This window comes from Setaria italica, chromosome IV (assembly GCF_000263155.2).
Source record: "Setaria italica strain Yugu1 chromosome IV, Setaria_italica_v2.0, whole genome shotgun sequence".
Lineage (NCBI taxonomy): Eukaryota > Viridiplantae > Streptophyta > Magnoliopsida > Poales > Poaceae > Setaria > Setaria italica.
Genome location: NC_028453.1, coordinates 35,957,248 through 35,982,935, shown reverse-complemented (window position 1 = coordinate 35,982,935; position 25,688 = coordinate 35,957,248). Strand labels below are relative to the sequence as shown.

The 25,688-nt window shown below is 43.6% G+C and overlaps 1 long non-coding RNA gene across 26 annotated transcripts; it reads left to right on the top strand.

The window, feature by feature from the left end:
• The first annotated feature begins 2,152 nt into the window (after window positions 1–2,152).
• Window positions 2,153–14,674, top strand: LOC101772285. Of its 26 annotated transcripts, XR_002677417.1 has the most exons (10): window positions 2,153–3,128; window positions 3,212–3,511; window positions 4,250–4,372; window positions 5,114–5,172; window positions 5,377–6,034; window positions 6,121–6,192; window positions 6,277–6,332; window positions 6,578–6,652; window positions 7,948–8,174; window positions 8,818–9,318. It is a non-coding gene; the product is annotated as an uncharacterized LOC101772285 (long non-coding RNA). The 26 variants fall into 26 exon arrangements; XR_002677402.1 differs by adding an exon at window positions 13,036–14,674 and having other exon boundaries at window positions 4,250–6,034; window positions 8,818–9,229; XR_002677399.1 differs by adding an exon at window positions 12,961–14,674 and having other exon boundaries at window positions 4,250–6,034; window positions 8,818–9,229.
• The last annotated feature ends 11,014 nt before the right edge of the window (window positions 14,675–25,688 follow it).

The window sequence follows — 25,688 nt, the reverse complement described above, 5'->3', positions numbered from 1 at the left end:
CATTATCTACCCATGATCCATCTCACCATTGATTCAAAAATGAATGACTGGGATAGCTCATGTGGTCACATGTATAAGTGAAAAATTCATGTCCCACACCCAATAGCTAACAGGTCACCTGGCCCGTTATGGCTGATTTTAATGTTACCGGAAGTCCATACATTAAACTTACATGTACAAATTTTGGGATTACAATAAAGATATATTTACATTAACAATAACCCATGAACTAATCCAAAAAAACACAGCAAAAAAGAAAGTTATATAGCGGAGAAACAGTAATTAGCAAGGAAAAATAATAGCTTTCCTGTTTAGTCCAATTGCCATGGGTATATCATTATACAAATTCATGCTTTGGCACGATTCTAAAAATATGTGCTAGGGTAAAAAAAAGAGATGAATGTGTTTGCATAAAAAGTACATGATTAGTAAAATGTGCTTTTTATATGATTAGTACAATGTGTTGAAATACATATGGGAAATTTTTCTTCTTAGACATATACAAAAAAAAATTGATGTGGTTTGGATAAAAATGATTAGTATAATGTGTTTTTATATGATTAATACAATGTGTTGAAATACATATGGGAAAGTTTGCTTCTTAGACATACACAAAATAAATTGATGTGTTTTCGATAAAGAAAAATACCTAATAAGTACAATGTTTTTTATAAGAAAAATAACAACAAATATTTTCCCTTTCGAATCTCTACTATATGAAAAGGAAAATGGACACAATTTTGTGGTATGTCGTCCTCCCGCGGCGCGATGTCCCTCGCTTCGGTGTTTTTCGTCCGTCAGTTTTCCCGCGCAGTCAGCGCCTTCCTCGTCGATCCGTCACCTCCATGAAATGCGGCAAAACAACCTTCCTCCTCCATCCGTTTTTCTCCGCGTGCAACCCTCGCTCCAGCGTCACCATCCGCCGCCACTTCACATTCATGTGTCGTCCCCTCCCTGCGTCCTTCTAACGCTGCCGCCGCCACACCCTGCGTCTGACGTTGTCAAGATTAGCGGATCAAGACTAAGACTAGTGAATTTCTTTTATGCGCGTAAGGCTTCGGATGGAGTTTAGATTGATTCGGGCAAGGGAAAGCCCTACGTCCAGTATGGGGTGCTGCTTGTGTTTCTCACGCGGGGTCTGTAGTAGGGGTTATAGGAGCGGGAGAGAGGGAATTGGTCCCAAGTCTCTTGGGTGTGCACTGATGCTCCGAAGGAGAGTGTGTGTGTGTTCTGTTAGCTTTCGAGAGTCTCCCCTGTCTCAAGGCCCCCGGTTCTCCTTTTATAGCGCAAGGAGGCTACTAGAGTTACAAGCGAGATCGGATGTGAGGAGAAGTAAACGAGATAAGCTAAGTCAAGTAAGATACAACACAAGGGGAGGGACCAAGTCCCCAGGTCACCGGCGTCCTCTCCGGCCTTCGGCTCCTGTCAGTGCGTCCGCCGGAGGAGGGTGGCTGCCTTCGAGTCCTGTCGATGATTTCCTTGGTGGCTGTTGCTGCCAGGCATGATGATGGTGTTCGGTCGTGGCATCTGTGCCCGTCGGGGAAGGCGGCTGATCCTGCCATCTTGCTGACGGCTCGCGGAATGCGGACGTCGCGTCCCTGTCGCTGGATGTGCGGGGCGCGAGAACGGGCGGGGCTTCCTCCTATTCCGGGCGTCCCAGGTCATGAGTGTCCTGTAGCGAATCGGAGAGAGCCGCGACCACTGTAGCCTGTGCTGTGTGGTCGTGCATGGGTACTCGTGGCGGGTCGCGTCGGGGGTGCGAGCGTCTTTCTGCGCGCCAGAGCCGTGATGCATTTATGGCGAGATTGACAGGGGGCCCCACGAGATCCGCGCTCGAGGTGGATACTTGTCTGGTGGGCCCGGGTGAGTCTGACCCCCTGCGCCCTGGGTCGGGCGAGGTGGAGTCTTGCGATGAGGGGTCGGGCACTCCCGACCCTGGGTCCGTTGGTCGAGCGAGGCGGAGTCCGGCCATCAAGGGGTCGGGAGTGTCTGACCCCGGGGCACTGGGTCGGGCGAGGTGGAGCGGGGCTCTCCCCTCCCATGCTGGGCCGACGGCAATCTTCATTACCTTAGGTGGGCCTGGGCTTTTATGATTGTTGCTTTAATGGGCTTTAGGGGTCGTTAATATTTCCCCCAACAGCGTCACTGCATTTTCTCCGTCCCTACGTCCTTCTCCCGCCGTTGACATCTGCCGCCGCAAAATGCCTCCGCCCCTCCCTGAGTCGCTGCAGCGCCGCCAGCCACCTCCGCCCCTCCCTGAATCGCCGCAGTGCCGCCAGCAGCCTCTACCCCTCCCTGCGTCGCCGCCAGCCGCCACCGCCCTCCCTGAGTCGCGATCCGTTGGCTGGGTAGGCATCGTTCTAGCGAGGCGCTACACAGGTGGAATCCAGCGGTTGCGAGTCGTGATCCGATGGCTGGGCAGGCGTCGTTCCGGGGAGGTGCTGCACAGGTGGAATCGAAGAGTTTTTACAGGTGGCCATGCCATTGGTACGGACCAACCATGCCCTTGAGAATTTCATCCATCATGTTGTATAGCAGTAGCTTTTTTATGCTTTTGGGTCTTATTCTTAATTTCTGATCAAACAAATCAATCCAAAACATAAAATAGCCCCAGCTTCCACTTCAAATAACAAAGATTTACTTCCTGTATTGATGAATGGTCACCAATTATTTACTTCCTGTTGAAGAAAGGCTACCAGCTATCAAGACAAATGCTACAGATAGTGAGTTCTGCACCATGTCTGAAATCAGAAATGCAGTAGCATTTTAATCTCTAAATGTTTTCAGGCATAATCTGAATCATTCTTGGTTGCTTTCCAAATTATACCCTGTATGCTAAAACATGTCAGCTTAGCCTGTTCAATACTGTGCCAAACTTGTTCTATGGTGCCTGTCGCATTGTGCATGATCCTTTTCTGAAATTCGCACGATTCGATGGCAAGCCTGTAGCTAAAACAGGTTATGGTCTCAATGGGGAGTGAATGGCAGTTTCAAATATTGAATGCTCAGTGGGTGCATTGGTTGTGCTTGTGCACGATTTTGGTTTCTTCCAACTGCAGTCAAAAGTAGCCTGACAAACAGTCTTGGACGAAGTACTTCAGGAATATGGTCCAGCCGTCCAGGCATGGGTGAGTTTACTTATTAGATTTAGTAGCATCAAGTATATATCTCAATATGATATTCTTATCTGACTCACGCTTTTTTTTGTTAGGGATGATTTGATTGATTCAAAAGTCACTTCCTTTTTATACTGATGAAGAATGAACACAGGCAAGGAATAGATTTCCGTCCTTTTGCAACCAGCACGCAACCGGCACCCATGTTTGTTTCAAAAATAGTTGAGAGTTAAATTCTCTAAAAAATTCCTACTGAAAATATTATTTTGCATATCTCCCCTACAAAATAGTGCATTTCTGAATTGGAGTTAAACTATAATGCTTTGGTTGAGGTAATTGGAGTGTTTACGGGATCTCCTTTTCAGCTTTCGCCTAAGAGAATCACTGTCTCTACTGTAAGCATACTTAACCAACTACTTATTTGCTTGTGAAATCAAATTTTTGGGGTGGCTGTTGAAGTTCTATTTTTTAGTAGTAAAGTATTTTTTATAAACTATATGCTAATGCTGTATGCAGCCTACTGTGAAGTGGCTGCTGCCTGCTGGTAAACTTCTAGGTGTCCTACTACATTTCTTCTGTGATAGTCACAATGGAGAATAAATGAAAAAAATATTTTTTTAATTATGCAAATATCACTAGGTAATTCTTATAGTGACCAGAGGTGTGTTCTGTAGATGAATTGTTCTATTCACCTTATTGTTACTGTGCATCTCTTTTTTAGCACTGTAGGAATTTGAATGCTAACATTTGACGTCTTGTTCTCCTAAAATCCAGTTACTTCGAATCTGGTTCTTGTGCTCAACATTTCTTTCCAGTAATGTTATTGCTGCTTGTAGATATGTATTATAGTACTGCATGGTTTCCATCATGTTTTGTGGTAAAAACTTCCCAATGCTTAACTTGCTCTTTTTGTTCTCTCATTTGTTAAAGATACTTTCGATTTCTGTGACTGATCATTTATTATTCAAACTATAAATGAATATATTTTTCGGTTCTTCCATAGTAGAGAAAATGGCATTGTCAAACATCCAAATTCTACATCCATGACTGGTCATTCATCTGTGTATGCTTCTCGCCAATTCCTTCATGCCATAATTTGTACACTAATCACTAAACGGACATATTTTTGATAGGTCTTGAGGTGGCCACGATCACTGTCGGCACCCACTGGGAAGGACCATCACATAAATATGAGTTAGCCTATTACCTCTGTGGTGATCAAGCACATGCTGCGACGAGCCATCAGATCGACCTGAGTAAGCCTATTACCTCCGTGGTGGTCAACTATAGAGAATGGTTGATAGCATGTCTCTTTGTGGTGTTTTTTTTCATATTCTTTGTTACATGGACAGCAATGTTATTCTTGTACTGAGTGTTTCTTGTACTGAGTGTTCATTGTAAAAAAACTGATGGTATTGGAGTGCTTTGCTTGTGTCTACTAAAATTTCGCTGAGTGTTTATTGTAAAAAAAACTGATAGTATTGGAGTGCTTTGCTTATGTCTACTCAAATTTCACACTTGTGAATTACTGATAGTATCGCAGTCATGTTTTCTTTTGAAATTGCACATTATTGTGAATCACCGAAAGTTTCATGCTTCTTAAAAGAGAATATATCAACTGAATGAAGTGGCATCTTTGTTCTTGCAAAATTCTGCTAACATCTAGAGATCACATGTAATGACACTCACTACAGTTCTTCAGTTTCACAGTTTCTGATTAATTTGGCAAAATGCTTGTGATGTCAATTGATTAAAGTTCTCCTCACTATGTTTTACTGACAGCGCACTATCTAGATTTGTTTAGTTCAAGAACTATATTCTTAAATTAATTATTTTTGTTTGGTATGTTCGTGCTTGCCTCACTTTTATTATTGTCGAATGCTCTATATATTGCACTATAAATTTTATTGCAAGATTCTTTGGTGTTCACCTGTCACATTGGTTAGCACGGTAGGCATACATCTGTCAAATGTTTCTTTTGTTGTTCTTATTGACAGGGTTATACCCAGTTCTCTTTATAAGAAAGGGGAATCATTCATGTTTGCCATATGCTACTGTAAGGTCGCTTTTAATCTTTTCTGGAAGTTTCTTTTGGTTGCTTTCTGTTTCAGAGTTCTGAACTTTCAACTTGATATACATATGCCAGACATGCAAATGATTTGGCTTATGCACATGCCAGTGAACCGAGTACCACAGATGCATACAGAAATCTTTTCCAGTTCATGTTACTGGACTACCCTTTCTTTGTTTGTATTTTCAGTTTTGGAAAAGGTGGAAATGGCAATCACTCAGTATGGAGTGCATGTTTGATAATGCAACCTTTCTAGGCACATAAGGGGTCATGCATTAAACTTGCAAGAGTATGGTCCAGGCTTGCAGTCAAAAGTGGCCTGACAGACAGTCTTGGACAAAGTACTTCAGGAATATGGTCCAGCCGTCCAGGCATGGGTGAGTTTACTTATTAGTTTTAGTAGCATCAAGTATATATCTCAATATGATATTTTTGTCTGACTCACGCTTTTTTTCTTAGGGATGATTTGATTGATATTAGTTTTAGAATGCATTAAACTTGCATTCTATTGAAAACTTACATAGCTCATCAGTTCATGTTTAGAATTTTCTCCTAAGGCATTAAGGAGAACCACGAGTTTCAATACTAGATCCTGACTCATAGAATACTAAATCTGTCGAGATCACAAATTAAAGGAGCGCATTGACCACAGATTTCTACTTACATACATCTTGCTCAGTTTCTTACGTATGAGTCCTGGTCCTTCGCCCGGCCGCCGGCAACCCTTCCGGCGCCGCCGGCGCCTGTCCTGGTCCTCCGCATGGCGGCCGGCACCCCCAATACGCTGCAGCAACTCCCAGTTGCCGCCCGTACGTCGTCTCCCTTTTGCCACATGTCACATGTCCTGGTAAATCCTGTAGGCCAATCAAGGTGAGGCCATTCTCCTCGTCCATCGAGAACATGTGAATTCATTTGCCTTGTGTTCAAATGCAGAGGTTGTACACATATATTAGATGAGAGCCGCTTGATGACTCAGGTTAGCAAATCTTTTGGGCACCAGTTTGGGTATGAGTAATTCCTTTTCTCACATCGAGAATGTTTCATTTGATCATATCATTCTGTAGTTTAACTTCACTAATATCAATACAGTAGCTGGTTGTTCATCAGCCCTAAAGCACACGCTGCATTAGACGCTTGCAGACAAGGTGCTCATACAAGAGTTTTTTTGATTTTAATCAATAATTTTGTGTTATTAATTTCGATTCTGCCTTGCCTTCCTGTCAAGAAAAGGCTTCATGATCATTTGAGTTAGCACTACAAGTCATTTGAGGAGAAGGGCTTTAGAAGTTCTTAATTAGCAATTGCATTTTTTTTTCTACTTTCAAAGGAGCAACTGATATAAATTGATGGTTTTATTATCCTTTAATAGGTACTGATCTGTCATGTGCAGGCTTCAGAAGAGCAACTGTTTTTTGAACAAGCTAGGAGCGTGAGGGGAAACTCAGCCTGTTCTTGATCATCTCATGTAAGAAGTTTGATTCTTGCTTTACATAAATGAGTAGCCGGACCTTACAAGACTGAATATCCTTTCACTGAATATCCTTTCACTGTCAGCATTGCTCTTTGTTTGATCCCACTTAGTGCTTAGCGTGTAAAACAATTGCCACTGTTGATGTGTGTAGATATAGTTCAGAAACCAAAAATTCTGAAAATGCAGCTGCTATGGATAGTCCTGAAATTTTTCTGAAAATGCAGCTGCTACACTATAATGGCATCTTTCCAAAAATTTAAAGGATAATAAAATAAGCTGCCATCCTCATTATGTCAGTTACAACATAGTGTGTACTTACTGAATGCATCCACACGAGCTGTTAATTATCAAGTCAAGCATTTAGATAAAAGTGATTGTTTAATTTTGTCACATGATGTCACTGCACGGGATATTTGCATCCACACGGGCTACAATGAATCAAAAATTACGGTCTACGGTCCAAAAAAATAGTTCAAGCATGCTCCCCTGATTGAGCGAATATCCTTGTGTTTGCAGATTTTGAGGGTATCCTTGTGTTTGCAGATTTTGAGACCCTCGTGTACTTCTTTTCCTAGTTGTAGTGTGTAACTACTATGACATCATGCCTTTTTGTGGGAGCATGTTCAATCATAGGTATACCTCTAATGGTACTGTAATTATTTCCAGGCTTCAATTGTTTAGATAAGCAATTACCAATCTCGTCATTTTCATTTTACAATAAAATTAGAAGATCAATAATGTTTACCTGAATGTACTCATATCCTCCTAGGTACTTGGAAAGCTGCTTTTGAAATATGGTTCTTGAAGGAGCTCGTGTGTCAGAAAATTTAAAATGCTATATTGTACTGAGCATGGAAAAGTTGTATCCACACGACCTGCTAATTGTCAAATCAAGGCTTTAGATAAAAGAAATACATTGCTTACTGTCGTCACCACTAGATGTTGGTAGATGGTTTCAGTGCGTCGAAAGTGATGTTGTTCTGTTACTTTTAGCAGGAGGGAGACAGAGTATATGATTTCCCAAGTTTGATGTGAGATGACATCAGGCCATTTGTGAATGCATCGCCATTTGAGATTCTGATGCATTTAGTTGATATTAATAGTGGAGATGCTGCCACCTGTGCTGTTAGTTTGATGTGAGATGACATCAGGCCACTTGGCTTTGAATTATTGATATAGTTCTGTGAAAAAAATTTGACTACTAATCAAAATGTAGTTTCTATTTGCATTATGAGAGGCTAATGTCGATGCAAAAATGTTGAGACTAATCCTTTATGGTTTGTGTGCAGATGAAGAGAGTTTTGGAGAAGACTGGCTGTTGATTTGTAGCACACCAAGTTGAACAATCCTATTCATCTGCTCAGGAAAAGTGGTCTGATATCTGAAGTCACAATTACATTGAAGATGACATCCATGCATCTCTGATCTATCAAAGAATCATGGATACAAGTTGGTGGATGATGCGTGCATTAGAAACAAAATCTCGCTAATTGATAAAGTAATTGCCTTCTACGAGGTAATTGAATCTTCAATGTTACACGTCAAGCAGCTAGGAAAGTCTAGTTTTCGTTCATTGAATTGGTTTTGTTACATAAAGTGAATCTAATCACCGATTCTTTTGATTTGCCAATAACCTTACGATTTCACTACAATAACCTTACGATTTCACTTAGCAACCTGCCCACCACTGCTAGGAGTTGATTGCAATTTGCAAAAAGTATGTTTTCATGCCTTGTGACATGAGTATTCAATAGTCACGGTAAGCAGAATAGTGAAACTTCTAGACGAGTGGTTTGACATTTCTTGTTATCACATTGGTAATTGTATTTAATTATAGTGTTTTCATTCGGTGCTAATTGCTAAAGCAAGTTAAACTATATATGAACTCAATTTGCTTTTGAACGGTTCTCCGCATATGTTAAATTGCTAGCTAATATACGTTCTTCCACAGCAGCTGCTAAATGGTTGTCCCCAAATTTCTATATTGCTATTTTGATGCTTGTGAAGGGAAACTGTGTTGCCCGTAGCAACGCACAGACACGATCCTAGTAAAAGTCTTAAGTGAGGTAAACAGCTTGTGGAGGTCCTAAACCCCACAAGGACGACTAACCCTTGAATGACTTACTGCCAATTTTGACCATTATATTATTGTCTTTCAGGTGTCGTCTAACCATTTTGCGGGAAGGATCTCGTGGGCAAGGAGAGTTGTGAACACGATGAAGGAGGTGCACGCTCGATTCCATTTGAGTAGTTCGGAGTTGAGGCGCTCTCGGGAATCTCCGGTCCCGAGCCGTATTATCTACTCAATGTCTATGGACTCGGTATGTTAGCCGGAAAGGACTCATGAGGAATACGAAGAAACATCGGTCAGGATCTAGGTTCTAATATCGGAATATAAAATCGTCCTGAAGACAACAGAAATTCCAAGCCTACAACATGCTGAAGGACCGAGCCTTCGAGCATACAAAGTCTATGACCAAGACTTGCTCGTAAGCTCTGGCATTCTTGATGAGTTCTAGGAGATCTTCACCCACGTTGGGTGGGACAACTTTTGGGTAATCAAAGAACAAGGTTCGCGATTCCTCACTCTTGAATTTCACTACACAATGTCCACATAATAATGGAGTGAGTTTTTTTATTCAATGAAGAATTATTTTGCTCGTGGCGTGAGCTTAGCATAGCATTGGGATTTCATTAGAGATGCTAAATAGATTCTCCTAATTCCTTTCAAAATTTCAATCACGATAAATTCTGGGCAAAAATCTCAGGTAGAGTGTCTTGTTTTGCTTCACGCACCAATGACATATACAATCATACTCTGAGTTTCATGCATAAATGTATAGCAATGGCCATTCACCCATGCTCTGACACACGCCGGTTCAGAAAGATGAATTGAAGTATCTTCATGCCATGTGTATGAATGCTAGATATTCACCTATTATTAAAACAATGACGGAGCACTGGTGCACCATGCCCTCACGAGTAGGCAGCATCAGGATGACATCTCTTGTCACTCACATTGCCTCAAACCTTGGCATTCTATAAATAATGCCCAGGTCGACTACATGACTGGGGAGTGTCAGGCTCTTGGAGCCGAGCACTTTGTTTTTTTAGATTATGGAAAAGTTCCAGCATCCGCAATCAGGAACTGAAAGCGTACAACTGATGATTACAAACTGCAGTACTTAGACTGCCTACCCATCTCAAACTGCAGTACTTAGACTGCCTACCCATCTCAAACTCAACAAGGTTCAGCATAGAAACAGATAAAACCAACCCAACAAGACTCCTAAGATCATCTATGCTTCCAGCCAGCCATGCTGGTTCTCAGCGCCTGACAAACTTAATTGTCTTCAAAACCTACCCCATACTCCCAACAGAATCTGAACACCCTTCTCAACGCACAGGATTTGTGGAACTTAGCAACACAAGGTGAAAAGAAGACCCTACCAGAAAACTTGGCTCCCAGGCACCGCAACAGGCACACTGGGCATCAAACGAGCAGACCAGCCAGACCTACATAACTAAGCCTGTAATCTGTTTCTGAAGGTCCACCCATTCTTATTGAAGAGAGCATCGCCCAAGTTCTTGTCCAGAAGATCCCCTGAAAATCACCTGCACAAACGAGTTAGGTATAGTTCTATTGAACACTATCTCATTTCTATTCAACCATATTGCCCAGCAGAGAGCTGAAGCACCTATCAACATCTGTTTCTTAATTTGCTAAGAAAACCCTCTATGCCAAGGTCCCAGCATATTAGACACACTAGTTGGGGGTTGAATTCCAAAAGACAGATACACCGCATTCTAGATAGATCTTGCCATTAGGCAATTGAAAAACAAGTGCTGTATTGTCTCCTTAGAGTTACAGAAACAACACTTAGTACTTCTTTGCCATCTTCTTTTAGCCAAATTATCTTTTGTCAAAAGAACACCTTTTTTCAAATACCACATGAACACTTCGATCTTGAGAGGCACTTTTATTTTCCAGGCAACACATAAAGAAGGTGTTCCTTCATGTAGCATTAATTGTTTGTACATTGATTTTACTGTGAACTCTTTATTTTTATTGAACTTCCATTGGAAGACATCTTTTTTGGTCATTTAGTCTATGCTCTACCACTTCAGCCACCAGTTTGAGCCATTTCTTCATTTTATCTCCAGTCAACGCCCTCCTAAAGGACATATTCAGTGGAGCAGTGCTACACACATTGGCGACTGTGTCATGTTTCTTTCTAGCTATGTTATACAGAGATGGGTATCTTTTCATTAAGGTTTCCTCTCCAACCCATTCATCTTCCCATAATCTTATTTGCTTCCCATTATTTACTTCAAACCTACCCATGGCTAGAATTGCTCCTTTATATCCATAAGGCTAGACCAAAACTGTGAGTCTCCTGGCTTTTTTGACACTTGGGTTAGTGTATGTTTTGACAGATATTTCCTCCTCAACAAACTTTGCCACAATTCCTCCTCATTTAGAAGTTTAAATAGCCATTTGCCTAACAAACATCTATTTTGGACTTCTAAACTAGATATACCCAGTCCACCCATATTCTTTGGGACACAGAGGATGCTCCATTTAGCTAATTTGTACTTTTTCTTATGCTCATCACACTACCAAAAGAATCTAGATCTATAATAGTCCACTCTTCTAAGAACTCCTTTAGTAATTCTAAAAACGGACATCATATACATTGGCAGACTAGATAAGATAGAGTTTATAAGCACTAACCTCCCTCCAACAGACAACATTTTGCTTTTCCAACTCCCTGAAACCTTTCTTCAATCCCCTTCCAATCTTTATTATTGAGTTTTTTAGGGTTCATGGGGATGCCAAGATATTTAAATGGTAGAGATCCTTCATGGCAGCCAAAAATCTGCACATATTCTCCTACTTTCTCCTTTGCCTTCCCAAAACAAAACAGCTCACTTTTATGGAAGTTGATTTTAAGGCCTGAGAGCTTTTCAAATGTACATAGTACAAGCTTCAAGTTTTTAGCCTGTTCTAGATCATTTTCCAAAAAAAGTATTGTATCATCTGCATATTGGAGAATTGATAATCCTCCATCTACCAGATGTGGCACTAGGCCCCTAATTTGACCACTATCTCTAGCCCTTGAAATAAGGATAGCTAACATATCTGCTACCACATTAAACAGGACTGGAGATAAAGGATCCCCCTGTCTCAATCCTTTTTTTGTTTGAAAGAATTGCCCCATGTCATCATCGACTTTAACCCCCACACTTCCCCCACTCACTATGGTTTCAATCCACTTACACCATTTTGAAGAGAACCCCTTCATTCTTAGAGCCTGTTGCAAAAAATTCCAATTGACTTGTCATATGCTTTCTCAAAATCTAGTTTGAGAATAATTCCACTATGTTTTTTCCTGTGCAGCTCATGGAGAATTTCATGTAAAATTACCACCCCCCTCCATAATGTACCTTCTAGGTAGAAAAGCTGCTTGTGAAGGTCTAATGATTTTATTGGCCACCATGCTCAATCTATTACCTATCACGTTTAATGAAAATTTTGAAGCTAACATTTAGGATACAAATTGGCCTATACTGTTGAATCATTTTGACCTCCTTAAGTTTTGGGATTAAGGTTTGGATCCCAAAGTTTAAGTTATGTAGAGGGAGCATGCAGTTATGGAAATCTTTAAACATGGCCATTAGGTCATCCTTAGTAAGACTCCAAAAAACTTGGTAGAATTCTGCTGTAAATCCATCAGGTCCCGGTGCTCTATTGTCGTTCATCTGAAAAATGGCATCTGTCACTTCCTTTTCAGTAAAACCATCAATTACTGCCTCATTTTCCTCTCTGGACACTTGAGGTATATCCTCTGTCATGGATTCATCCATAGAGCAGATATTTCTCTTTTGAGCACCAAAAAGGCATTTATAAAACTTTGTTATGTATCTTTTCAGATTCTCCTCCCCTTCAATAATCCCCTCTTCTTGCTCCAGCCTGAAGATTCTAGTTTTTCTGTGTTTGCCATTTGCTATCATATGGAAATATTTGGTATTGTTGTCCTCCTTCAACATCCTAGTGATTTTTTCTCTTTGAAACCATTTTATTTCTTCTTCTCTCATAAGCTTTACTGTCTATCCTTGATGCATTGCTTTAAATCAGTCTCTTTCTGACTTAGCAGTTGTGATTCTGCCTTTTTATCTAGCTCATTTGCATTTTTAAGAAGCTCTTATTTCTCTTTTTTATATGTGAAAGGTCCTTGTTTGGTTTTGGTAATTGAGTGATAACCTAGGTGGACTAATATGTGTTTAAGTAGAATACACAGGTGATTAGTCCACAGGTAATTATGTGATGAAGGAGCTTATTGCATATGAGACATGACATGGAGTCATGTGACTAGGTGGAGAAGATCAAGACAAGACTTGGCTTGATGGACCGGTTGCAAGTGCGAAGGACAAGTCAGAGGCTTTGAAGCGCTAGACCGCATGGCGAGATGCTTGAACAAAGACTTGGCGCCGATGGACCGATGCAACGGTGAAAAGCAAGTGAGGTCAAGATCGATGAACCAATACGTCGCATGATGATATGAAGTTGATCATATCATTTGTGATGGTGTTGGTGCATGTGTTGCATCAACATTGGAAGAGATGGAATGGAATGCGCAAGACAAAGGTATAACCAATAGGCATTTCATTTCACCAGTCATAGGTGTGTAGAGAAGTTTATGACCGGGTTTAGGATAGATGGTCGTACTATCAAGAGGGGCAAACTTGTTTGCATATCGATCATCTAGTGCCACTTGAGTGATCTAGCATGGCGATGTTTCTAGGATCGAGTGGCATGGTGAGGACAAGTAAAAAGCCCTTGAAAAATGTTTGTGAAAATGCTAACTCACTCACACATAAGGTGGAACACTTGTGGAGTTGGCACATTTGCAAAGGGGTTGAAGAAATGGTCAAGAGGTGCTCAGCGGATGTAATTTGACCGGATTAATAAGCCAGATAGGTGTACTATCAAGAGGGGTCAATTTCATCTACTTGATGGCTCTATAGTGCCACTTTGCTCAAACAATTGCATTGCATGCATATGGACTAACATAGTTTGAGAAAGTGAAAAAGATGAGAAGAAAAATATGGTCTAACTGAGCGCTAACTACTTAGAGGCGGACGGTCCGGCCTTGGTATGGCGGACGGTCAGCCTAACTTAGACAGAGACATGTTTTCAGAGTTAGAGGCTGTTTTTGTGAGGAGGACGGTCCTCCATATAATGGCGGACGGTCTGCAGTTCAAAAGGCGAGCCGAATTGTGTATCGCGGACAGTCTGGCCTAAGGGGCGGACGGTCCGCCAGTCCCCAGTTTGCTCATGTTTGAACCTAACGGCTAGTTTCGTAGAATGGCGGACTGTTTGGGAGAGCCGTTACAGCTCGGGAAAAAGGGGAAAACGGCTAGTTTGTCCCCTCCCTCTATATATAGAGGGGTGGTTGGCCCTTGGGGTTTGTTGAGCACCTTGGGGATGTATTACCCTTGGTTGTGCTTGACTTGGGAGCCCTTTAACTCACTTGTTCTTGCAAGAGTGCGAATCGATTGCGAGTGAGTGCGATTCTAGTGCGTTGCTTTGTGAGATAGCATCAAGTGGCACTAGGTGTTCGTGTTGCAGTGGTGCTTGTTACTCTTGGAGGTTGCCACCTCCTAGACGGCTTGGTGGCTTGTGAATCCATCGAAGCAAGCAAGAAGATTGTGCGTGGCTTCGGAGAAGGCTTTGTGAGGGGCATTGTGCTCTCCCCGCGGGGATCACAAAGAGCAACACTAGTAAAGCGTGTCATTGAGTGCCCTCATCTTGTGTTGGTTGTGCGGCGCCCATTGTGGGCTAGGCGGGTGATGCCTATTAGCACATGAACCTCCAAGTGAGTGAGCCAACACAACGGGGACTAGCTTGGTGGCAACCAAGTGAACCTCAGGAGAAAAATTACCGTGTCAACCTTGTCATCCTGTTCTTGGTGGTTTGCTCCTTATATATACAAGCTCTTTACTTATTGTTCATATATGTACAGCTTGTGTTGTTGCTCTTGTAATTAGCTAGCTTGTGTAGTTTGCTAATTACCTTCTTGCTTGTGTAGCATAGAAGTAGCTCTTGTGAGCAACTAGTTGGCCTGTGTAGCTTTGCTAGTTACATTGCTTAGTTTGTGTAGCTAAGTTTTTGAGCTCTTTAGTTTGGCTTGTGTAGCCTTGGTATTGAGCATTAGTAGTGAGCTTAGGCTTTGTGCGCTTTGCTTCACTAGTTTGTTCACCAGCGGACCGCGCCTGCTCGCCAGACCGCGCCGTACCCGCTCGCCCCCTGCCCTGCGGACCGCGCCTGCTCGCTGGATCGTGCCACCCCTGCCCACCCCCTACCCCAAGGACCGCGCTGCCCCCGCCTGGCCCCTGCCCGGCGGATCGCCCCTGCTCGTCAGACCGCGCCGCCTCCGCCTGGCCCCTGCTCGCTGGACCGCGCCGTCCCCCCTTGACCTTGCCCGGCAGACCACCCCCACCGAACGGCGCCGCCCCCACCCAGCCCCTGCCCGGCGGACCGCCCTTGCTCGCCGAACAACCTGCCTCGTGATCTCGCGGGAGGAGGCTGCGCACCGCGTCGGCGCCAGGAAGGTCGAGGACTACCACCTCGTGCTGTAGATCATTGACGGTGAGCACGATGGTGGCACGGTGCCACTGGCGTAGCAGCAGTGGCGGTGGTCGCATCCGCTGGTGGCCGGGTAGGAAGCCAGCAAGCAGCCACCCGCGCCGGCAGTGGGCAAGGAGGCCACCGCGCGGGTGCCAGCGGCGTCCCCAGTCCCGGCCGGGGTGTGCTTCGAGGGCGCGATCTGCGTGGCGTCGCTGTGCAGGATGCGGATGAGCTTGCTCGCTTGCAAGCAGGACTTGCAATGCGTCCTGAGGAAAAATTTGCAGCTGTAGGAACAATTTTGTAGTCACCGGAGAGGAATTTTTGTAGTGGCCGTCGCCAAATCCATAGGTGCGATCCAAATTTGGGTTTTGATTACTTCGATTTGGGTTTTGATTAGTTCGAGCGCGAGCAGAGGAAGAGAAGGGGAGGAAAGAGAAGAGACAGACATGTGGGCCTGTTTACAAAGGTTAAAATAGACTATTCACAACAAGTGCTCATGTTTTTGGAGCTGTAGCATTGCCACCAGCCAAACACGTGCAGGAGCTCCATATTTTTTTGAAGTTGGTGGAGTGGAGTTGGGAAAGTGTGGAGCTAGTGGAGTGGAGCTGATTTTTGTGAGGTGGAGTGCTGCCAAATATCCCCTCGATATACTCGGTCATCCAATCACGAATGGTTGTGATATATGGTTGGTTACCTTATCTTACGCTCATGGGTGCTTAATCACAACGTGGGGGCGCTCCAAAAAGAAAAAAAAGGAATATGAGACTAATAGACTTCCTTTTAAATCCCCATAATTTCTTTTTGTAGGTGTTGCCCGACGGTGATTCTTTGAACCTGTCGGCCACTTGCATAGGTTCCCGACTGTGACGAGAAAACTATCAGCTATTTCCATAGTTTGCCAACGGTGACCAGAAAACTATCATGCACTAAAATAACCGTCGGCCATTTGTATAATATCCGAAAGTGATTAGCTGCACTGTTGGCAATATAAAAACAGTTGGCCATTCTTAGATTTACCAACAGGCGGTCGGTAACTTGTGATAACTGTCGGGTAAAGTTAGGATTCTAGTAGTGAATATTTCAGGTGCGGGACCCATCACACGAGGAAGAGCATGCCGTAGGGATGCATATCTTGGCACCTCTGAGCCACAGCAGCAGCTAGCTACCTTAGCTTTCAATAAGACATACAAAAAATATGCAGCATCTTCTCAAGGTGCATGAGTATCCGGATATGCACGAGGATTTGGGTATGCAGGAGGATCTGGATATGCAGGACAGTTCGGGTACGGAGGAGGATCATTATAGTAGGAAAGATCATCGATTCGTATAGCTTCAATCAATGGACATCCTAGTCCACTAGGTATGCACCCCCCACTATGGAAGCGGACAATGCTACATGGACGTCAACTACATCATAGACTGGGTGGACGTCCTCGACACCAAAACCATACAGAATCAAGAGACCCTAAACCAACAAGCCACTTGGCAAAAGGAGGCCAATTGCATTGCTCAGGCCACCAAATACCAGCTGCGAGAGAGCACCCATAAGTTGGTCGATATCCTCAACCACTTAAACCATTTTCAGTGACGTCAGAGATAAACTTGGTGGAGGAACCCCGTCAAGTTTAGTATCAAGTATTCTTTTAGTATGATGTCATTCCTTTTATTTGAAGTAAATCCATGGCCTAATATAGATTAACCTCTTTCTTATTTTACTCGTTGTGCATATACTTGCTTTCCACCATACTTGCTTTCCGCCATACGTATGCACACATTTTTTGGGAGTTAGTCTATGTTATCTAAATTTCATAGTTTGTGATCCCATTTCCTTCCACATAACAAAAGGATCATAATCTATGAACCCCCCTGCCATTAGTGTCTTCCTTTTTAGTGTTTCATTTCAAAGGGTGTGGGGGATTTCAGTGACCAAATAAAGTATAACTTAAAAGGAGAGCAAACTATGTTAAGAGGAAACATGCAATTAAAAAACGTCAAGTAAGCTTTGAGGCAGATTGCAAAATTTGGTTCAGGAAAGGGATAAAAAGTGGCATTGGAATAAATGGGTTCCCTATGTTCATGATGACCACATAAAGATGGGGGTATTTCATTCCATATTTCAATTAGTATATGATCTTGCTCTTGCATTGCATCCAAGCAAGTAGATATACTTGATTTTTGTTATTAAGTCTTAAATTGATTGTTTTGTCATTAATGACAAAAAGGGGGAGATTATAAGAAACATTGACCATGACAACATGTCCAATGGGACTAATTTAGTTTGCTAATATAGAAGGACTTAGTCTCATGGGTGCAAGTTAATTGACTTGAGTGATAAAACACCTAATATGTAGACCAAAGTGAGAGTGTTGAAGACCTTAGAAGATCAAGAAATGTGCCAAGAGATCAAAGAAAAGAAGCATAGACAAAAAGACAAGAAAATCTAACTTTATGATCACTAGACGACTATACGAATGCTTAACCAAGCAAGGGACACTATGTAAACAGCCTTCTAAGGAGAAGCGGGTTAAGATTCATTGGAGAAATGGAAAAAACACATCTCTAAATTGGCGTCTCTGATGTGAAACACATCGATGATAGTCATTAGGGATGTGTTGTTAAGAAGAAAGGCATCTCTTTTGAGAGCTATCAAAGACGTGGTTTTAAAAACGCGTCTCCTTTGGGAGATATCAGAGATCGGGTTTCACAAGCGGTGTCTCCAATATCCTAAACATCATCGGAGTCGCATCTCTACAACCTGCGTCTCCAATGACAGGAAACATCGGGCCTCTACAACCCGCGTCTCCAATGATGTACCCTGCTATAGGAGACACATGCCTTGTGAACCCATGTCTCTGATGAAGATACATAGGAGACGTGGTTCAAGAAGAAGCCTCTCCTATATGTCATTGGAGATGCATTTTGTTTCAGTGTCTCCGATGAGTATGTCTTCTTTGACAGTTTCTTACATAGTGGGATCTATAACATGGGGTCAAGACCTAATGAGTTTTGACCAATCCCATGCTCTAGTTGTGCACTGTGAACTCTACCAATAGAGTTTGAAGTCTGCAGGCTAGAATTGTGGCGACTATGTGTAGACAAGGCACTAGATGCTTGTGATGAGCTCCAGAAGCTTTTGCTGAAATAATGTTGCAGAGCCCAATAAAACAAAAATAAGGCCGTCTTCTATCTCAGAGCTCCACCGTTCTCCATCCATGCTGTCTAAATTTTGAAGGGGGCTCGAGCCCCCTAGATCCTCCACTGAATAGTTCGGAAAATGATACTTTTCATAGCCTCTAACGGTGAGAAATACAACCTTCCATGTCTGAAATATCTTGTAGACATATGCAAAATTGACTACAACCAATGAATCATAGAACATATATGTTTTTTTCTCTAAATAAAAGACCTCTTTATTGACCAATTTATCAAGTTGTGCCAAAGTAGTCCGTCACCATAGAAGAAATCTTTTGTTTTATCCAGCAGCAGTACTTCAAAGAAGCCGTCGGCCAAGAAAAAATTAATACTCCCACCATTTCAAACCATAAGTTGTTCAGATTTTTATATGTTCTTCTATGCATCTAGACATGCATTATATCTAAATGTATCGTTAAAATTATGTACCTATAAAATTAAAATGATCTATAATTTGGAAAGGAAGTAACAAACAATCCGCCTACAAAATTATGTACATATAAAATTAAAATGATCTATAGTTTGGCAAGGAAGTAACAAACAATCCGCCTCTTGCGCGCGAACCTTGCAATGATCTTCAGAAACCTTGGGCAGCAGAAAACCAGCGACAGACATCCTCGATTTTGGTGCCATGGATTTTCTCAAACTGGCGGGCGTCAGCCTTTTTTAGCATGAAATCCGCTGATTCCGCTTCCAGCCAGAGCTCCCTCCGCCTGATAAGCCACGCAGACCACGGGATCATTTAATTTGTTGCTGAAGGCAAAACGCCGACTTCGACGCGGGGTACGGCACCGTAGCAAACTCGAGTGCAAACGCGAACGACGCGATCTTAGCCGTACAAAAACAGCGACACGCCCGGGTGAGTCGCGACGAGAATTGCCGGGCGATGTGCATCTCCACCTACGGATGGAGCCAATGCTACGACGAACTCCAATCCAGCGAAATCATAATCTTTTTAATATATATATATATATATATATATTTATATATGCACTTAGACATATAATTTGTCTAGTGATGTACATTTTAATGTACCTAAAAAATCAAAATAATAGTAATTTGGGATGATAGAGTAATGAATAAATAAGATTGGCGAAACTGGTAAGCTTCCTCTTGGGGACCTGCCCACCCGGGTTCATTGGAGGGGGTCCCTGCCTCGCCTTATATTGCCGGGGGTACGGTTACAGGTTGGTTGTTTACAAGAATGCTAGTCGACTAGTGAGTCCTACTCTAATTGCTACGAGTAATTTTCTAATTTTCGACTAGTTCATGTCTTGCCACGTAGAACACACCGTTCCGCACCGTAGTCTCCATATCTGACATGTCTCGATATTCAGCCTGTATCTAGAATTGTCCAAACTTTCTAGTGGATCCATAGATGTATATACGACAAACCCCCGAGTACCTTTTTTAGTCAAATGCAGTAGTTCCGAGTACTTTTGTAGGCTTCTTTGACTAGTTTTTGGTGCTCTTTGAGTACTCCATCGGGTTGAGTTTTCGAATGTACTCGAACACTGCCATGCTCAAGTGTGATGAAAGTCGCACTCCATATGGAGTAGCCCCCGAGCCTTAAGTTGAATCGAAGAATCAGGCTGAGGGTCAATTTGTAATTTTGCATCTCTTTTTCCTTAAAACTCAAAGAAAAAACTTTTTAGCCAATGGGCACGTGGCACACAGCCCTCGAGCCGTTACACGACTAGTTTGGGTATAAGGGTCAACCACTGGTCAACGTGACCGTTAGCCAACAGTAACTTTATCTCTTCTGAAAATAATGGAAACTGTCAGGCAGGTCCGAAATCTTCGAGCTTTTAAAAATGGAATATTCCCGTTAATCTCGCTAGTGTTTAACTACACCGTGGCTATAAATAATGGAGCAAAACATCCTTCCATTTCACCTGTATAATCTGCTCTTTCAACTTCCGCACTGTAGCCCTAGCGTTGCCATTGCCCGATCCTTGAGCTCGAGGGCCACCGTCCCCCACCACTTAGCTCTCGAGTGCATGCAAAACAAGACCCTCGTGGCAACACGGATGGGGAAGAAGCGACTTCGAGCAAGGCAGCGGAAGGCGGGAAAAAGAGATCAGAGAAGAAGAAGGAGATCCAACTGCTGGCTCCCAAATACGGCAAAACTGACCAGACGGCCCCGCCATTGCCTGCGTGCGCTTGGAAGAAGTTCGTGCTGAAAGAGGAGGACATGAAGGCACTGGTGGGGGCCAACCTCCTCCAAGACAAGAATGTCATCAATTGGAGATGTGGGTTCGGCAACCCTTGGCCGCTGGAGACGTATGTTGACGAAATGGTAATCTTCTCCTACTTCGTTGAGCGTGGACTAGCCTTGCTTGTCGGTGTTTTAACCCAGCAACCTATCAAGGGAGTACCCGAGATAGTGTTTTGGTTGGTGGGTGTCGTCGAAATCAAGGAGTCAATGGTGACGTAGGGACACGATTTAGACAGGTTCGGACCGCTAGATCGCGTAATACCCTACGTCCTGTGTGTTGTATGCTTGCATTCAATTGAACTTGTTTTGAGGGGGTCCCTGCCCGCCCTTATATATCGGGGAAGCAGGGTTACAAGGTAGTCTTTGGTACAAGAGTACTAGTCAGACAAGGCTATAGAGTCCTACTCTAACTCAGCAGAGTAGTTTCCTTGTATTCCGACTAGTCCTTCGAGAGTTCCATGTAGTCTACGTTGTCCTATAGCGTAGTCTTCATATCCTAATACGTCTCGAGTACGTCCCCTTGAGTGGGTCCATACAGACCTTCTGGTGGGCCTGGGGAGGTATGGTTGACAAGCCCCCGAGTACTTTGTAGTCAAATGAAAGAGTTCCGAGTACTCAGCAGACGTTGCTTGACTAGTCTTCGGTGCTTGTTGAGTACTTCTGTCGTGGCTAGTCTTCGAGTACTCAAATGCTGTCATGTGGCTGGCAGGTACTCTTGTCCCATTCTGACATTAGTTTTGAGTAGTTTGTCTTCAAGTCTTTATATGGAAGTGCGATGAAAATCGCACTCCATATGGAGTAGTCCTCGAGCCTTAGGTTGAATCGAAGAATCAGGCTGACGGTCAAACTGAATTTGCTTCGTCTTTTCTTAATCCCTGAAGAAAAAGAAAATTTTGTCCAACGAGCGAGGTGTATGCAGCCCCCAAGCACTTGATTGACTACGTCCAGGCGATGAAGGGGTCAATCATGATCAGTGTGATCGTTGGACTTCAATATCGAGATAAATCTTGAGAATATCAGACCGTTGCAAGATTACCAGCTGCATTCCCAGAATCGCGGAGCCATTTTAGATCCGTTGTGTGTTTTATAAAGTATAAGGCCGGTAACCTCCGTGGTTTACGCTTCCAGCCATTCACATCTGTCATTCTCCATCTTGAAAAACCCTAACGTCGCCGCTTGCGCCGCCGCCACCGCCATTAGCCAAAGTTAGCGATCTCAAGTGTCATAGTAGTTTTCTCCTCCTCCCTTACGCGTTCCAAGGTGATGCGTGTGAAGAAGATGGGGAAGAAAACCGACAAGTATAAGGGAAAAGCCATGGAAGAGATGATGAAAGATTCTAGGAAGGAGAAGGAGCCACAGCTTCCTCCACCCAAATGTGGGCCTACCGATCAGACCACTCCGCCAAATCAAGCATCCGCTTGGAAGATGTCCACCATGAAGAAAGAATCAATCCAAGAGTTGGTGGATGCAAAATTGCTGCAGGAGGAGGCCATCATCAATTGGAGGTGCGAATATGCCAATGCTTGGAACTTTGAGGTCCATCCAAAAGAGACAGTAATTTGAGCTCATTTTGTGGAGGGAGGGCTTGCTGTTCCAACGTCTGATTTCTTCAGAGATATCCTCGACTTTTACGACATTCAGTTTGTTCATATGAATCCCAATGGGATATTGCATATTGCGATCTTTGGGCATCTTTGTGAAGCATATTTGGGGATACATCCTCATTTTCCATTATTTTGTAAGCTTTTCCGCTGCAAGCTCCAGCCTAGTCAAGATAGGATGGCAGTACTCGGAGGAGCGAGATTTCAACTGAGGGACTCCGATGTGTATTTGGAGTATGAGACTCCGGCATCCCATGGTGCCTGGAAGGAAAAGTGGTTTTACATTGAGAACCATGAGCATCCAATGCTAGTGATCACCGGGTACCGGCCGAAGTACTCGAGCAAGTGGCTTAAAGAGCCTAGCATTGAGGATAGTCATCAGGTGGCCAAGTTGCTGCAGAGGATTGCAGAGTTGAAGAAGGCAGGACTGACTAGGGTTAATGTGGCCGCTAGCTTTTTGAAGAGCAGAGTACAACCATTGTAGCTGCACCATACTTGGGGCTATGAGTACTCAGGTTTTGATGATCCTTCACGGATGTCTGTTGAAGATATATCTGATAAAGCGGTTGAAGACTTGTTGGGCAAATTTTTCAAAAATTCCAAGGAGTGCTTGAAGTTGATGAGTCCATTCAGGAGTTTGACAGCTGGAATAAGCCCAGAGAGGTAACTTGCTTTCCTTTTGAGTAACCATAATTAGTAGTTGTCATGTTTGCCAACCAGTAATTCCTTATGCAGGAGGATGTCCTTTTATATTTTTGTCCTCCTCCTCACCTTGATGCTGATGGCACAAAGAATGCAAAATATGTGTACTACGTGCGCTTGCCTGATGATCCCTCAGAGGAGGAGGAGGATGATGGGGACTGTGAGCTGCTTGGCGATTCAGATATTTCGTCATCTGACTCCGAGTTGTCTGATCGTGTTTCTATGCTGTCTCGAGTACTCGAAGGATATAAATTTGGAACTGACACCTCGAAGCGTCCAGCGGGAGATGTTGGTGATGAAGAGGTCCAGATTTCAGTGCCAAAGAAGAGACGTACCATAGTGCATAAGCGATCAGTCAGCAAGCACTTGGAGACGTTCAAAGGTCCGCTGCCAGTAATTACCTCTGCTGAAGAGCAATGCGCTGAAGTATGAGTACTTATATAGCTTCCTTTAGTAGTCGAATTGACTTGTTTTGATGTTTGTGTTTGCAGGTTGTTGATGATGTGGATGAAGATATTGAGGAGGCTGCGGATGCAACGTATGGAGCTGCCGAGACTACTTCTGATGATGTAGTCACGATAGCTAAGGATTCGGCTGCTAGTGTGGTTTCTTTGGAGACATCTGCTGGAGATGCAGCCATAACGCCCGAGATAGCTACTACTCAAGTAGCCGTTGATCTTGAAGTTGCTAGTGGTGGAGCAGGTGACCTGTCAGAGACTACCATAAGTGGAACCGTGAAAACACCTGAAGCAATTTCTGACACCACTTTGCCGGAGGTCCCTGCTAGCGGTGAGTTCGCGAGTACCGGTACTAGTCGCGCGTACATTATCTCTGAATTGGTTTTTTCAGGTCTTGGTGAAAACATCAAGGAGTTGCCACCCGTACTGGCTAGTAAATCAGCTCTAAGTCTACAGCCGGTCCCCGTGATGAAGAAACGTTGTCAAGTTCCTCCCCGGTCCGCCAAGTAAGTACTCTGTTGTAATGGTTTGATTACCAACTTCACGATCAGTAGTCGCTTTCTTAATCTTGAATCGTGTTTGATATTAGGACTTCCGAGGATATTATTCTCAAAGAAGCGAGCGCGGAACAGGTTGAAAATCCATCGGGCGCGGACTCTGCCGTGGCACCTGTTGTCGATTTGATGAGTGAAGACCCAGTGCAAACTGGTGACACAGGTGCTATGACTCTTGCAGCCACCATACTATGGGATGTTATCTATTCACTTGAGGATCTGGCGCTACCAGCCCCCAAGGTTGTTAATGACAATCCTCTACCCGCAACCGAGATTGCAGCGACTACAACAGTTGCGAGTATCGAAGAGGGGGCTGTAGTAGTCTCACAGGGTGTCAAGGCATCTGGGGAGGACATTGTGCCAACTACTGTGCTTGAGTAGACGACGGGCAATGATATTTCTGAAGTTGGGGCTTCTTCAAGGCTGTCTAAGTTTAGACATCTTATTTTTTTTGTTGCACCTTCCTCATTTTGTTGGACTACTAGAGATTTCCACATGACGTTGGTGGGAAGGATAGCTTCTGATCTGTGAACCAGAAAGTAGGGCGATTGCCCTGTAGGCTTGCATGGCTGGGTGCGAAGCCCCTAGAGGACATTGGGTAGTTCCTTGAGCCATTTGCCCTTTTTGGTGTTTCCAATGTCATGTAATCTTTTCTTGAGAGCTTGCAGTAACATCCCGTTGGCATGCTCAACCTTGCCGTTGGCCCGCAGATGAGCGACAGAGACATGTAGAACGTCAATCCCGCTGTTCTCGCAATATTCCTAGAACTCATGATTGTTGAAATTTGAGCCTACGTCTATGATAATGCAATTGGGGAAGCCGTAGCGATGGACAATTTCGTCAAGGAAATTGAGTACTCTATCTTCCTTGGGGCAGGTCACTTGCTTCACCTCGATCCACTTCGTAAACTTGTCAATCACCACCAGTTTTTGATTGAGTTCTCAAGGCGCCATAGGCAGTGGGCCAATCATGTCTAGCCCCTAGCATGCGAAGGGCCAAGAGGGTGGTATGGTGATCAGCTTCTAGGCAGGGACATGTTGTTGCTTGGTGAAGAATTGACACCCTTAGCATCGGCGGACTAGTTCTTCGGCGTCAGCGAGAGCTGTAGGCCAATAGAACCCCTCTCTGAAAGCTTTGCCCATGATCATTTGTGAGGATGCATCATTGCTGTAGATGCCTTTGTGGATCTCCAGTATGTCCTTGCCGTCTTGTTGCGAGATGCACTTCATGAGTACTCATGAAGATGCGCCTCTTCTGTAGAGCTTGTCCCCGACTAGAAACTTGCCTCTTCTGTAGAGCTTGTCCATTAGTGAGTCACCATAGACTAACAATCGCTTGATTCCTAGCGAAACTACCAAGCGGAGTCTGTACAGAAGCGCTTCGTTTTCAGCTTCATTGTAGGATATCTCCCAGAGGATTTGCAAGACATATTTGAGTTGTTCACCTTTGGGACAGATTAAGAGTACCCCTGTACCGGCGTCCTCGAGCTTGAGTGATCCATCAGAGTACATGACTCAATACTCTGGGCACTCTGCCAGCGATAGTACTTGATTTTCCCGCCATTCTACCGTGAAATTGACTAGTGCCTGTGATTTTACGGCAGTCCTTGACTTGAATTTTAGGGACAATGCTCCGAGTTCTACCACCCACTTGGATATTCTTCCTATTACATC